Source organism: Trachemys scripta, chromosome 2 (assembly GCF_013100865.1).
Source record: "Trachemys scripta elegans isolate TJP31775 chromosome 2, CAS_Tse_1.0, whole genome shotgun sequence".
Lineage (NCBI taxonomy): Eukaryota > Metazoa > Chordata > Testudines > Emydidae > Trachemys > Trachemys scripta.
In genome coordinates this window covers 62,567,567-62,581,811 of record NC_048299.1, presented here as the reverse complement: position 1 = coordinate 62,581,811, position 14,245 = coordinate 62,567,567, and the positions used below count along the sequence as shown (strand labels likewise).

The 14,245-nt window shown below is 42.3% G+C and overlaps 1 protein-coding gene across 1 annotated transcript in view; it reads left to right on the top strand.

Moving 5' to 3' along the window:
* Positions 1-9,261: 9,261 nt before the first annotated feature.
* The window catches only part of SCRN1 (secernin 1), a 49,536-nt gene continuing 44,552 nt past the window's right edge, over positions 9,262-14,245 (top strand). Inside the window, exon 1 of the mRNA XM_034760714.1 lies at positions 9,262-9,399. The gene's annotated coding sequence lies outside the window, so the exon portion shown is untranslated. The remainder of the gene's footprint in view (positions 9,400-14,245) is intronic.

Sequence of the window (14,245 nt, the reverse complement as noted above, 5' to 3'; positions counted from 1 at the left end):
ACCAATTTAAATATTTAATCTGCCTTAAATATGGACGTTTCTATTTATAAATATGAATTTAAATAAAAGTGCACAGTTTACAGCCTTACATTTAGCTAAAGGGACTATATTTTGAACTTTTGTCTTGTCTTTTGTAAATAAAGGTTCTGTCTACTTAAATTGTGTATATGTCTTTCTACAAACGTATATTGAATCTTTGTATGTAGCTTCCAGTATCTTCATGCCCATTACTAAGATTATTTATCAGATAAAATCAAGGAAGTAAATCTGACTTTCATTAGAAGTTTTTTTTTTTTTTAAGGTGAGATAGTAGAAATAGGCATTGAAGAGAGGTCTTAAAAAACCATGAGGATGTGATCTTACAGGGCTAGATCCAACTCCCAATCAGTCCCAAAATAAAGAAATAAATTTTAAGTGGAAAACATGAACATAATAGCATGATTCATTCACAAAGACTAGGGAATGTATGGAATAAGTTTTAAGTGAAGCTACTGCAATCAACTTGTTTTTAAAAAGGTATTTAGATACTTTTTAGAAAAGAAGGAAAGAAGATTGAAGGTTTGCAGACAAAACATGACAGTGCAGTTTAAACACAGGGAATAGATTTATTGGGTCAGAGGTCTTTTCCTGTTCCTCATTCCCTTGTGTCCTTGCAATGTCATTAATGCTGCTAGTACAGAGAAATTGCATTTTAGTGATCACTGTGTATGAATGGGTTGTAAACTCCAAAGCGATCCAAGTGCATATTAAATAAACTGCTAGCATAAATTCTCTTAAAAGAAATTATTCATGAGATGCTTACTGAGTGGTCCTGTCTAAAAGTACATGTTATTGGTCCTCCTCAAATCTCTAGATGTTTCAGGTTATGCTTCTGATGGGCCCCTACCAAAACCCCAGATCTTAAGCTGAATTTGGGTTAGAATTCGCTGCTCAACCTATTTCTATGCCAGTTCTACTTTTTATCTTTCACAGTTCAGATAGAGTTCGAAAGTGCATTTCAGGACTATTCAGATCAGGGGTTTAGGTTAGGCTGGTTCCTAAACATACCCCAAAACTTGGTGAATTTCCCATTGTTTGCAACAAAAGTTTCATACATCCTCAATGCTGAATGATTCTTCGAGTACAGAGAAAAACAGACTAGCTTGAATTTTCAATTTTAGATAAATATAGCTTCTCCTACGTTAATCATAATTCATAATACTGTATGTTCTCTGACTTAGTTTTCTGCTGGTACACAAGGAAATAATTCCTTGACACAATAATAAACATAGGGCAGGTCTTCACTACGGGCGGGGTCGATTTAAGATACGCAAATTCAGCTATGCGAATAGCGCAGCTGAATTTGACCTATCGGAGCCGACTTACCCCACTGTGAGGACGGCGGCAAAATCGACCTCCGCGGCTCCCCGTCGACGGCGCTTACTCCCACCTCCGCTGGTGGAGTAAGAGCGTCGATTTAGGGATCGATTGTCGCGTCCCGATGTGACGTGATAATTCGATCCCTGAGAGATCGATTTATACCCGCCGATTCAGGCAGGTAGTGTAGACCTAGCCTTAGTTTGCGATAGCTGTGCTGGGCCTATTGCTACATTTCTACTCAAAACCTTCTAATTAAGAGGGCTTAGAATGGGACTATAAAAAACAGAGACTGGCAAAACTAGAAGCTTGATTATGATCCCTTCAAGTATGTAGAGGGCTCAGATTAGAATCCTACCCTGCACAATGATTTTGATTCTAGGTTGTTCCAAAGCTGGAATTGACTGGTTTTCTGGTTTTGGCTTAGCTGCAGCTGGATTCTGGTGAGACTAGCTGTGCTTGTGAGCTTTCAACCCTTAGTGGCAAAAATCTCCCCAGGACAGCTGGTCTCATGGAATTTCCTGATCACTATTGAGATTTTCTTGACATGCTCTCCTTATCCCCCAACCCTATCTCTGGCTGACCCTGTGCTGGATCTTACTTGGGGGAAAGGCTGGGGCAATGTAGGTGACCCTATGCAATGTCTGCACCAGAGAAAATTCTCCACTGGCCAGCTGCAGAGCTTTTACATGGGCCACACCATATGAGATCTCCTCCTACTGCTACATTAATATGGTCTTTAAGTGATGACAACATTTATTTGTCTGCTTAAAGCTTTCATGGTGTTTTTTCCCCGCCTTTTACTTCAGCCCTCTTCGACCACACTTGTGTCATTGTTTGGTAAAGGGTAAACAAAAGGGACGTTTTTAGATAATTAGGATTTGACTTTTGAGCACTTATCCCCCACAAACACATATTCTAGCCATCTAGTCAGGACTGCCCTAACACTGGGTTTTATTGTTTTGTTTTTTCTCCATATTAGACAAAAGTCTGAGGTTGACGTCAATTACCACTCATTGGTCCTCTCCACATCAGGCTAGGTCTACACTACCCGCCTGAATCGACGGGTAGAAATTGATCTCTCAGGGATCGAATTATCGCGTCTCGTCAGGACGCGACAATCGATCCCTGAATCAACGCTCTTACTCCACCAGTGGAGGTAGGAGTAAGCGCCATCGACGGGGAGCCGCGGAGGTTGATTTTGCCGCCGTCCTCACAGCGGGGTAAGTCGGCTCCCATAGGTCGAATTCAGCTACGCTATTCGCGTAGCTGAATTTGCGTATCTTAAATCGACCCCCCCCTGTAGTGAAGACCTGCCCTAAGATACAGTGCTCTTATTTTTCTAATCTGTGTCAGGCCTCTTTAATGGAGATTAAATGGCACAGAAAGGATAATTGATTCCTCATCTGCTATTAAGACTGTAAGCATTCAATCAACCCAGTCACTTTGATTTCCTCTTTCATTTCACTATCATTGAATTGATTTCTGCAGAAACTGCTGATGATTCCCCCTCCGCCTCATCCCCTGAACAAAGGAACAAGGTAATACCCATTATTTTTATATATAGCTTCCCCTATATCTGGGAGCAAGCAGCCTAGTTTAGAGTTGGCCTCTAATCCTTGAGGGGGATAGACACATTTTCATTGTTTAAAAACAAAAAAACCCATTAGTGACACAATGTCAACCTCTGGTGAAAGAATCAATGTGACTACAGTTAGCAGAAAAAATAGTAATACTATGATAATACTAATAGCAAAGGCTATACTGCTGGGTTTTGCCTTCACAGATTCTGACTATGATGCTTCATTGTTTATTAAGGCAGGACTAGTAGTACTGCTTTTAAATGGAGGAATTCCATGACTCCACTTCTGAAAATGATCCATCCCCAACCCAAAACCCAGGGCTGTTCCAAGACAAAACTTGCTAATTGATAGTGTAGTTTTTGTTGCCTATCTATAGGTGCATACTCCATACATAGAGGAGAAATGGTCAGAACTCATATTGACCTCAGTGGGGACAGGATTTCATCCTTCATGTTCTGCCAGTTGTCAACAACATTCAGTCACTACTAACTTGGGCTAAGCTTGACTCAATGACCTATGGTTAAACAACTCCATACAACAGTACACACCCAGTAGTAGTTAAATCTCATAACCTTGGCTATTTTATTTTTGACATTTTTGTATCAAAACAACTATACTAGGAATAATATACAAAGGCTGCCAAGGATTCCAAACTTTTTGAAAAGTGTTGTTGTTCTTCCTCTGTCTAGTAACCAATTTTTCATTGGTTGTATGCCGTGAAACTTATGAAGGCCATTCAGGGCCGGCTCCAGGCACCAGCTTAACAAGCAGGTGCTTGGGGCGGCCAAGGGAGAGGGGCAGCACCTGTGGCAATTCAGGGGCAGCAGGTCCCTCACTCCCTCTAGGAACAAAGGACCTGCTGCTGAACTGCTGCTGCCGATTGTAGCTTTTTTCTTTTTTTTCTTTTTTTCCAGTTGCTGCCGCCGGTCGCGATCACAGCTTTTTTTTTTTTTGCTTGGGGCAGCAGAAATGCTGGAGCCGGCCCTGAGGCCATTCATGTAGCCTTTGGACATTTTCTGATTTCCATAAAACTACACAAGAAAAAAAAAGAATATGCAGAAATTTCTGTCTTTGAGAGGAATAATCAATCTTGGCTATTTTTAATTTATATTTTTTTCCAACATACCAATAGTGCTTAGATCAAACTATGAATTTTTTATTTTAGATTTAAAATATTTCTGAGTTATATGAAGACACCTTAAAACCAGCCAGCACCTACTAATTTCTGTATTATGATAACCTGGAAATGGCTTAATTATAGTAATAATTTTCTTCTCTTTTGAGCTAAAACTTTGTATGCCACTTTTTAAAACCCATGTTCAAGTTCTAAATCCCCTGAAAAGCACACATTAATTGTATAATGGAAGAGTTGGTGCAAACAAAAAAGTAAACTGGGAAGAATGTCATCTTTGGCAGCCCACCACTGCATAAGGTATACTGGGTAGTCAAATGGGTGCCGACATGTGCATGACTTTAAGGCATACTCTGAAGACCTGTTGCTCTGGTAACTAATCAGAAAACTAGAACCTCCCATGAATGAGTGCTGCTTGGATTATGCCAGATGGCTGATAAATCACACAGTGGTATTTTCTGTCCATCTTATTATAGCCTCATCTTTTTTGCTATATACACTGTGATTTGCCTTCATAGCAGTTTATGTACAGATTATTGAGACATGACACACTAGTATTAGATATAAGGCTGTTTCATGTTTTCCAGTCATTTTAAAGAATTATCTGCATCGTGCATACAATACTGGGACTTTCCTCACGGTATTCCTTGATGCACAAGCTGTGGTGAACCTTTAGCTCCTAGCATGGCTATGTTTTTATAAACATGCCAAGCAAAGAGGAACTCTATGCTCCATATTTAAACATGACATCAAAAACCCATTATTATTTAGGATGTACATTACATTAGAATATACCACACAAGCTATGGTATATTTGTTGCAGATGGAAATGAAATACCAGTTACAGTCATTGGCTCTGCTGCAAGCATTTCAGTAAAGGGAACTTCATATTAGCAACCATACATACAGCCTTACTGGTATATCTAAGATAAACAGCAGTATTGCAACAGGCATATTGTGCATTTAAAAAAAAAAGAAAGCTCATCACCAGGCATTTTCTGTATTACCTTTGTTATTATTGAGGCCACTTCAACCTGCTTTCCTCCTCACAGTCTAACTTCACTATTATTAAACGTACTAGACCCATAGAAGCAGGCACTGTACAAAGACACAGTAAGAGAAAATCTCTGCTCTGCACAGTTTACAATCTACATTCTTTGTTTGATCCAACAGGAATAAACCTCATTTGTGACATCACAATGTATTGTTGTAGCAATAAATATGATGTCACAGGGATAGCTTTACAACTTTGCCTGAAAACTTGGCAAGGAAGATTATGAAAATCAAGCAATAGGTAAATGGATGTATACTTTCCCTAGAATGAAAGGCCTTTTTTTAAGAAACAGAACAGAAGATGGAGAAGCTCGGTTACGTGCTACAATGCTGTGTGTCTGCTGGTATACTATGACATTTATGGTCACTGCACTGGAATAATTTCTGCAGTCTTTGTGGCCTGCTGTGCTTCACTTTCACAATGACACTGGCTGAGCAATTGTGTTCTGTTATGTCACTTTATATCATAGTGAAATGAATTACATTCCTATGGTGCATGAGTAAGAACCTGGCATCTAAGCCTGCTATTGTGCGTACAATGACATCTTACATGCAACTGCAGCTGTTTGCATTTAAATTGATTATTCTTCAGTAGTATAACTGGATAAAGGGACTACAACTGGGGTTATCTCCCATCTTTACCATTCTGAATAAACAACCAAACACAGGAGGTTCCATCTTAGTCTAATATCTGATTTGAAAGACTGCACCTGCCAGCCTGTATGCATGAGCCCATGTTGGGGTGGGAAATGTAACCACAACTTTCTGATCCAATCTCACCAGATAAAGTCAAAAGCAAATACAGGCAACTTTCCTCTTTTTGTCTCCAGACCTGACATACAAGATCAATTGAGTTTATTAATCTGTGGCACGACTGTCATCCTATAGACATGTTGGGTGGACTTTTCAAAGGTACTCAGTGTTGCCCTACATCTGTTCAGCACTTTTGGAAATTCTACACCATACTGCACTATAAACTGAATTCTTACAGCTTACAGAACAGACTTAGTGGTAGAGGCTTATTATTACAACTTGTAGCTGTCGGTTAAAGCCACCAAACTGTTTGTGTCATACACATCCCAGGTCATCAGCTTTCTACTTTGAACCAGTATTCCACTAGAGAGCAGATCAGGACTGAGGGAATGGTTTGACTAAATAAAAACAAAATGGGGTCTGGTAGCTATACACGCATTTAGAAAAAAATATATATTGGTGCATTTTTCAGTTAAAAAAAAAAGCCAAATCCCAGAAGCCTTAGCAAAAGCATTACATCTTTTCTCACCCTTCTAGTTTCATGAACACATTTTCAATCCTGAGGAATCTGAACTGTTGGTATACATGAGGAAGTGGACATTGAAAATCTGCATAGGATTTTTCTGTATTTAACAACTGTAAATTTTGTTTCCGTCTATACTGGTGTATTCAGCAGCAGTTCTGAAGAGTATTCACCAGCATGTTTCAATTTTTACAAATGGAGAGCTAGATCCTCAGCATGTATAAACTGGCCTAGTTGCATTGCTTTCCCTCAGTCCTGTTCTGCATTCTCGTGCAATACTGAAGTCAACAGAACTGTGCTGATTTACACCGGCTGAAGATCCTGCTTATTGCATCTGCCTGATTTGGATCTTCACACATGAACATACCCATAAAATCAAGACTGCATTGGAAAATGTGGACAATGCACCATAGCTAACATTCTACCATTTGAATGAGGAAACAGTATTTATGTATTCCCGTTAATTTTCAAGTTCATGTTAGCTTCTGGACAAATTTGGCTTTTATAAGTTAAAGGAATGTGAGCCCTTATCAAACCTCTTGGCCTGTTTTTATTTGCTGTGTAGTCTGCAAGATGGTTTCTGCTTTATTTTGTTGTCATTTTGAATGTTTTACTCATTAGCAAGTTGCATAATTTAAAAACTAACCTCATCTTATGACCAACTTGGAGAATTAAGAGGGATGGGAAGAATTTTTTCTCATATCTGCAATATTTTCACAATTTGGCAAGTTGCATTATGGCTTTTTGTTTTGCTTTCCTCTTGGATCCATCAGATAATTGGGTCACAGCTTCAGAGAGCTATATTAAGTATGCACCTTAGATCTTTTTGGGTGTCATTTCAAACATTGGACTAACCTGGTCATTCCTTACACTAACACTCTTTTCTTTCTCTTCATGGATTCGTGCAAAGCAGGAGCTACCTAACCCCTCAGACTGCACACATGGCCACCCTCTCTGACTTACTCTGGTTGATAATGAATCAAATAAATCAGTGCTATATTTTTTTTTGTTTTTTTGCAGTAGGTCTATTAAATACACCTTGACCTTCAACTACTGTTGCATGTAGATTTTTCGGTACCCACAGAAGGACTGCCCTAAATGCCAAAGGCATAATGGATACTAGCTAACACAGGAACTGCTCTGATTCAAAGGAGGGTAAGAGAGGGGTACGAATACGGAGACAGCTGGTTGTTGCCATATCTGTCTTTTGCCCTTTTCCTTTCATGGATGAAAGGTCTTTTGTGCCTTTCAATTTCCCCCTCTCTAAATATAGGTATCCTTTCTGATCTTCCTCTTCCTTTCACCTCTCATCTCTTACAAGCAAAACTAAAAAATGTTTTTGTACGGCCATACATTTTACTGACATTTTAATAAAGACAAATAGATAAACAGATCATCTGTACAGTGTTAACCTTATAATAAAGTACAGAGCACTTTTCATCTGAAGATTTCAAAAAGCCTTACTATCCCCATAAAATTCCCCACAGATTATCTATGAAGTAACTGAATTACAGAGAGGTTACATGACTTGCCCAGGCAAAAAGCAAACTTGTGACAAACTTTGGAATAGATGCTAGTTCTCATAACTCTTTGTACCTTGCTCCAACCACTCAAGGTTGCTGCTTTACACAGCTCTAGCAACAGATGTCAATAGTAAAGAACCATTCAAGATTTATTTATGTTCTATATGTTATAACTGGAAGGAATCTAACAACAAATTAAACAGTTATGTAGCTCATATCCAGGCACAATTACTTGGTTTGCCAATGTGGCTCAACTCTGTTCTGGTAGAACCACCTCTCTGGGTGAGCTAATAATTCAATCATAACCCCGACTTAGTCCTTATCCTTGCTGTTGAGACTCCCAACAAGGGCGCAAATTGTGAGGGCATTTCCTGTGATGTGGACATTTGCTTACTTAGAACCAGCCTGAGAATGGCAAATTCATTTCACACAGGCCATAAGGGCGGATAACAATTCATGGAAGCAGTGTCCAAAGCTGCCCTTACCTCACAAAAATTCCTGAAATCATCCAGATTTTAACTTCTTTCTGTGCTGGGAGAAAGTTAATTCTAAAGTGCACAGTTCCAGAAATAACACACATTGTTTTTCTTTCAGATTTTTCTTTTGACACAAGGTTCAATAAACTGATTCTCTGTTCCCCTATTGTCAGATTAGTCCTTTGATGTTTCCTATGCCCTATGCTGCTCCTCCAACTCCGCCAGTCCCTTCTTCCCCCATCCCGGCTTGTCCCTGCTCTTCCTCTGAAGACTCTGGCCTTTGATGCTCTCTGTTCATCCTCCTAACCCTCCAGTCCTGACCTCCACCACCCCTTTGACCTTCCCTTCTAGCTTTTGCATCGCTCTTTCTAGGCAGGAGGCGGTTGGATGAGATTGAGGCAGGCTCAAGGCTGTGCAGAGCGAGGGTCCTGGCCGCAGACGTGGGAGCCGCATAGCGGCCTCCTGCACGGGTCTGTCCCCCTACAACAGCAGACATCCTCGGCAGGTCCTGTGTGTGTGTGGACAGCTCTTGGGCCAACCGTTCAAAACGTGGCTGGCCCAATGTTCACGTCCCGTGACCAGCGCGTGCCCCAGGCGGCCCCAGGCCGGGGAGGGGAACTGGGTGCAGGCTGAGCGCCTGTCATTTGCCCCCTCACCCGAGGCAATGATGCAAGAGACCTGCCTGGGGCACGGCCTGGCGTGGGCACCCCCCGAGCGCGGGGCTCTCTGCGTCTAGACCCGGCCCGGCCCCTTTCCTCCGCCGGCTGCCGCGCGCGGCTCCTGCTGCAGCACAGCAGCGGCCCCCGCCTCCCCGCCACCCGCCTGGCCCTGCCCCCGGCGCGGAGCAAGCAGCGGGCGGGGCTGGCTGCTGAGAGGCTGCTCCCGTGAGCCGGAGCCCGGCTGTTACCTGGAGAGGCCGCCGCCGCCCTCGCGGCTTCTATCGCAGCAGAAGCCCGGGGCAGCTGGAGAGGAGCCCGGGAGCAGCCCGAGCGCCTGGCAGGTGAGATGCCCGGCCTCCGGGGCCGCTGCTTCGCTCGCCTCTGCCTGGGGCGAGCCGGGGAGGGGCTGGCGCAAGCTGTGCCTGCAAACGCCTCCTTTGAGCCGGTCTTGGGCGCTCGGGACGTTGGGCTGAGCCCCCGGCTCTTGCCGCTGCGCTCCGGCGACCAGGGCATGCGGGAGGGACCCTACCGCTATGGGGAGGGGGGCGCGCTGAGCCAGCCCTGGCCCTCGGCTTATTGCTGTCTTCAGCGGGGGTGCAGCTGGAGAGCTCCCATCCGCGGTGGGTGTGACGCTTCCGAGCCACAGCGGTGCTTTCCAACCTTTGTTCAGTTGCAAACGCCTGGACAATTTCAGACCCCTTTGGCAATCTTCGACATAGTTTGCGCCCCCTCCCCCGCCCCGAGGTCTGCGAAGGGCAGGTGGAAAACCACGGGGCTTAGAGGATGTGGAAAAGCTCCAGGGCTGGGGAGTTAGCCCGCCTGCCTACCCCGTGCGTCGCTATAGGGCTAGGTGGGTCTAAACCAGCCAGATAACTGTAGCTCATCATATGTGTCACTATAGCTCTGGAGTATAAAGAGTACGGTATGTGGATAGCCTTATCCACGCACCAAATGTGTGTCCAGATATGTTTGGCCCTATGGTTATAGCCTCTCGAGTTAATGAATAGTTGTTCGTCTGCTGAGTGGCTCACGGTCTGTATGAAATTTTCCATTCATCTGCTTCCATAGTGTTAGAAAATCTTGTCTGCCTTACCCATTGTGACTCCTTACTATGACCACAAGCTCCAAATATTTCAGCCACAAGGGTTGAGACCTGATGTCAATATACAGTGCAGCATAATATGGCTACCTCCTCTATCTATATTCTGTTCCTCATTCTGTCTCCTTTAACCCTGCTCTACAGAAGTGATTTTAATTGTGTTAGAACACATCATGCCAGGGAGTCCCACAGTAATGCGCTGTGGAGTGATTGATGTGTGTTTTGTTCAGATTACAGAGAACAAGTGGGGCATTTTATTCTGGTTTGTTAGGTGATGTTTGCAGTTTTTTAATATCACTTTATTTACTTAAGTACAGTAGCATTCTGAAGAAGTGTCTTGTACACCTGCAATGCATGCAGCTTTTGTGGATTACTTATTGTGACACTAATGCAATTTTTTTCCTAAATAGTTATTGGATTTTTTTTAACCACAAAGCCTAAGATCGAATAGTTATTTGCTTTTTGATGTTTGTTCTATGCAGAATCTTAAGAGTAAGGATGTGAGGTAAAGGTCTCAAATGACATTGAATTTTGAGGCTGACATCAGTAAGTCTTGTCCTTGTCCCTAGTATGAAAAAGGAATCTCTGATCATTCTTAAAAAAAAAAAAATTAAAAGTGGTGAGAAAAGGTTTAAGATACTCTCTTTTTTAAAAAAATGGAGTTTTACAGTCACCTTGAAATCCTGGAAACCCTTATATATGTGCTTAATTTTGCTTGTAGGAGTAGTCCAGTGAGTAAAGTTACTTACATGTGCAAGTATTTACTGAATTGGAGCCTATATCTATAATGTATTGAGTTGGGTACTGTACTTATATTTATAAAATGGACTTTACCCCAATATTTATATCCAAAATTCAGAAGGATAACATGTTTTAGCAACAGCTCATGAGGAAGACAGCTAGATGCCCTCATAAGGCTACATATTAAGGCCCCGATTTTCAAAACATGAAAAGATATAACTTTTATTCGCATGAACAGTCACACCAAAATTAATAAGACTGCTCATTTGAGTAAAGCCATGCACCATATGGGGCCTTAGATTTGATAAGAGAGAAGCAATTGTGTTGTAACAGACTCAAATAGGAAAACATGTATAAATCTCTTCATACTGTGATGTGAACTAATAACTTAAATGAATATAATACCAACAACTATAATAACCTTATTAATCTTTTGTTAGAAATTTATGGGAATAGGTTTAACTAACTGCTGACAGCCATCAGGGCACATGCTGTGGATAATTATTGCTTTATTTCCTCTTAATTCTAATTTTAATACATATCTAAACAACAAACTGCTGCACTCAAAAACAAACCAAACCCCAACAAAACCAAGTATTTGAAGGGGCTTGAGCTTTCTCCCATTGAAAATAAGACACTCATTGATTTCAGAGCATCCAAGCTTGGAGAGAGCTTAATTCAATCATATGTAACACTTCTAAAGTAGATAAAATCTGTCAAGCAGTTAAGGTCCCAAAGCCACCTTTTACAATCTGAAAATAGACAGTTACAAAATGTCTGATAAGTAAGCAAATCCATTTACAGTTTATGAGCTTGTTTTATATTTGCAGAAATTTTGGAGGACAATATATTTTTACTGCTAAAACAAGGCATGACTATTTTTTTTTAATATTTACTTTAACTCTCTGAAAAGAGGTGGTGAACCTAGCTACTCAGAAAAAAACTTAACTGCATACAGTTGATACAGAATTAATACACTCACTTATATTTTGTAAGCTTTCAATATTGACTTGTTTCTTGTAGACACAGTTCTGTTTAATGTGGCCACAAAGGCCAGATTTTTGTCTCGGAGTGCTCTGATTCTTCTTAAATCTCTGTAAATTCAGTAGAACTTTGGGAACATACACATTCACAATTAGCACCAAAAATTGCTGCCTATTCCTGTTTCTCTGATGCCATTTAAACAGCAGAGTTCTGCAGTGATGTGTTTTTGTTTAGTAATTATTGTTACAAGCTATACTAGGTACACTTACTATGCTCAATTATGGTACAACCAACACAAACTGAACTATATCTTTTAAAGTAAGTAAACAAAATACTTTTGATGCATTCTGTGCCTCTTTTGTTCACCTACTCACAGATATGCAATTTTCAGTAATGTGAAATGAGCTGGTCAGTCTGAATTAGCAAGGTATGCATGTAGGGTGAAATTCTTTCTTCTGGGGGAATACTGCAACAAAAAATTAAACATTCTGTACACAATATTTTAAAATTCTGCATATTTTATTTGTCAAGATCACACAATCTAATCACACCAGTTTCAATTATTTTTGGTAATTTATTTCAAAATACTTGTCAGCAAGTATTTCTGTAACAATACAGACAACAAAAATGATTCAGGAAATGGTTTTTGACCAATAGATTCCTTACTAGGCATATTAATACAGAACTGAGTAATAATTCATTTAAACTACAATACAGAACCGTATTTCCCACTCCCCTCAAAAGCAGTGCAAAGGCTTGGAGGAGTCAGGGGTAATGGAGGACTGAGGGAGAGGGAAGTAATTGCTAGGAGGGAGCTTGGGTGTGAACTTTGAGGGTTGTTGGGTGTGGGTGGGAAAAGTATGGAACAGGGTTTTTTGGGGGGTGAGAAGGGATTGTTAGGGAGCTTCCCCTATGCAGACGTTGGCTGACCCCTAGCCTCTCCTTCAGTCAGGCACATCTGTCCCTGTCCCCATGTGTCCTGGTAGCCCTGTCCATGTGTCCCTTCACCCCCACTCAGACACCCACTCCCCCATCCCCATGTGACCCTGCATCTCCTCCCCCGTCTCAATGTGTCTCTGTGCCCCCACTCAGCCACCCCCATCTGTATGTGGCTCTGTAGCCCCTCCCTGTCACCATGTGGCCCTGCATATCCCTCCCCTCTGTGGCCCTGTGCTTTCAATGCCATTTAGCTCCTGCCCCAATCTGTCCTCTCCCCTTAGTCCTTATGAGCCCCTGTCTGACCCCCCCCCCCAGCCCCACGCTATCTTTCTCCCCATAGACCCTGTCTCCTGACCTGGTCCAATAGATGCTGTGAAGAAGGCAGGCTCTTTCTCTTCCCTAGCTGGCCGGGAGCTGCTGCTCTGTTCTCTCTGGTGGGCAAAGGCGGAACTGCAGCAACTTTCTGGCAGAAGCTTTTTTCTGCCCCAAAACTTTAAAATATGCACGGCTCATTAATTATGCACACACAGTTGTGCAGAATACCCCCAGGAGTAAATTCTCCTCCTGTGTAATGGGTCAACACATCCTTTAAATCAGCGGTTTTCAAACCTTTTGAGCTGAGCCTGTTTGAGTTACAAGTTTTGGCTATGCCTCCTCTCCCTCCCCCAGACAAAAGTATGCACATGCAAACTGGGGTGCTGGAACAATTTGTATACTAGGGGGTACTAGGAGCCATTGAATCAAACTGTAAATCCTGTACATGATGGAAACCACTTCAAGCTAGGGGGTGTGGCAGCATCCCTAGTTCCAGAACCTATGCATGCAAAAGTATGCTTGATAACCTATTCATAAACCCAACAGAGACCTTAATCCAACATTAATTAAATTACCCACATCTGTAAGTTTCAAATAAATAGATACTGATGTCAACGTACAGTGCAGCATAATATAGCTACCTCCTCTATCTATATTCTATAGAAGTGATTTTAATTGTGTATTCTGTCTGAATATGCAGCATGTAGTACATACTGTGCCTAGAGTCCTGTGCTTTGTCCACAAGACCACTCTCCTCGTATCCATTTTATGTACAAATAAGATTACTTTTACTGCAGACCCTCCCCCAGTATAGTCATAATGAGAGCCCTGCAAATCCATGGATATCCGCTTGATATCCACGGATAGTCAATCAGATGCGGATAGTTGATCACATGCGGCACCTGGCCCACGGCATGTGGCTCAGGCAGCATGGGGGATGCAGCGCACTCAGGGCCGGTGGCCAGCAGCCAGTGGCTGGGGCTGGGCAGCAGGCTGGAGTCAGGGCTGTCCAGCACCTGCTTGCCGTGCCGCTTCCTGTCCAGCAGCTTGGGCCCCTCGGGCAGTGCTAGTGTTCTGGCCATGGCCTGGCCCGGCAGCACTGGCCATGC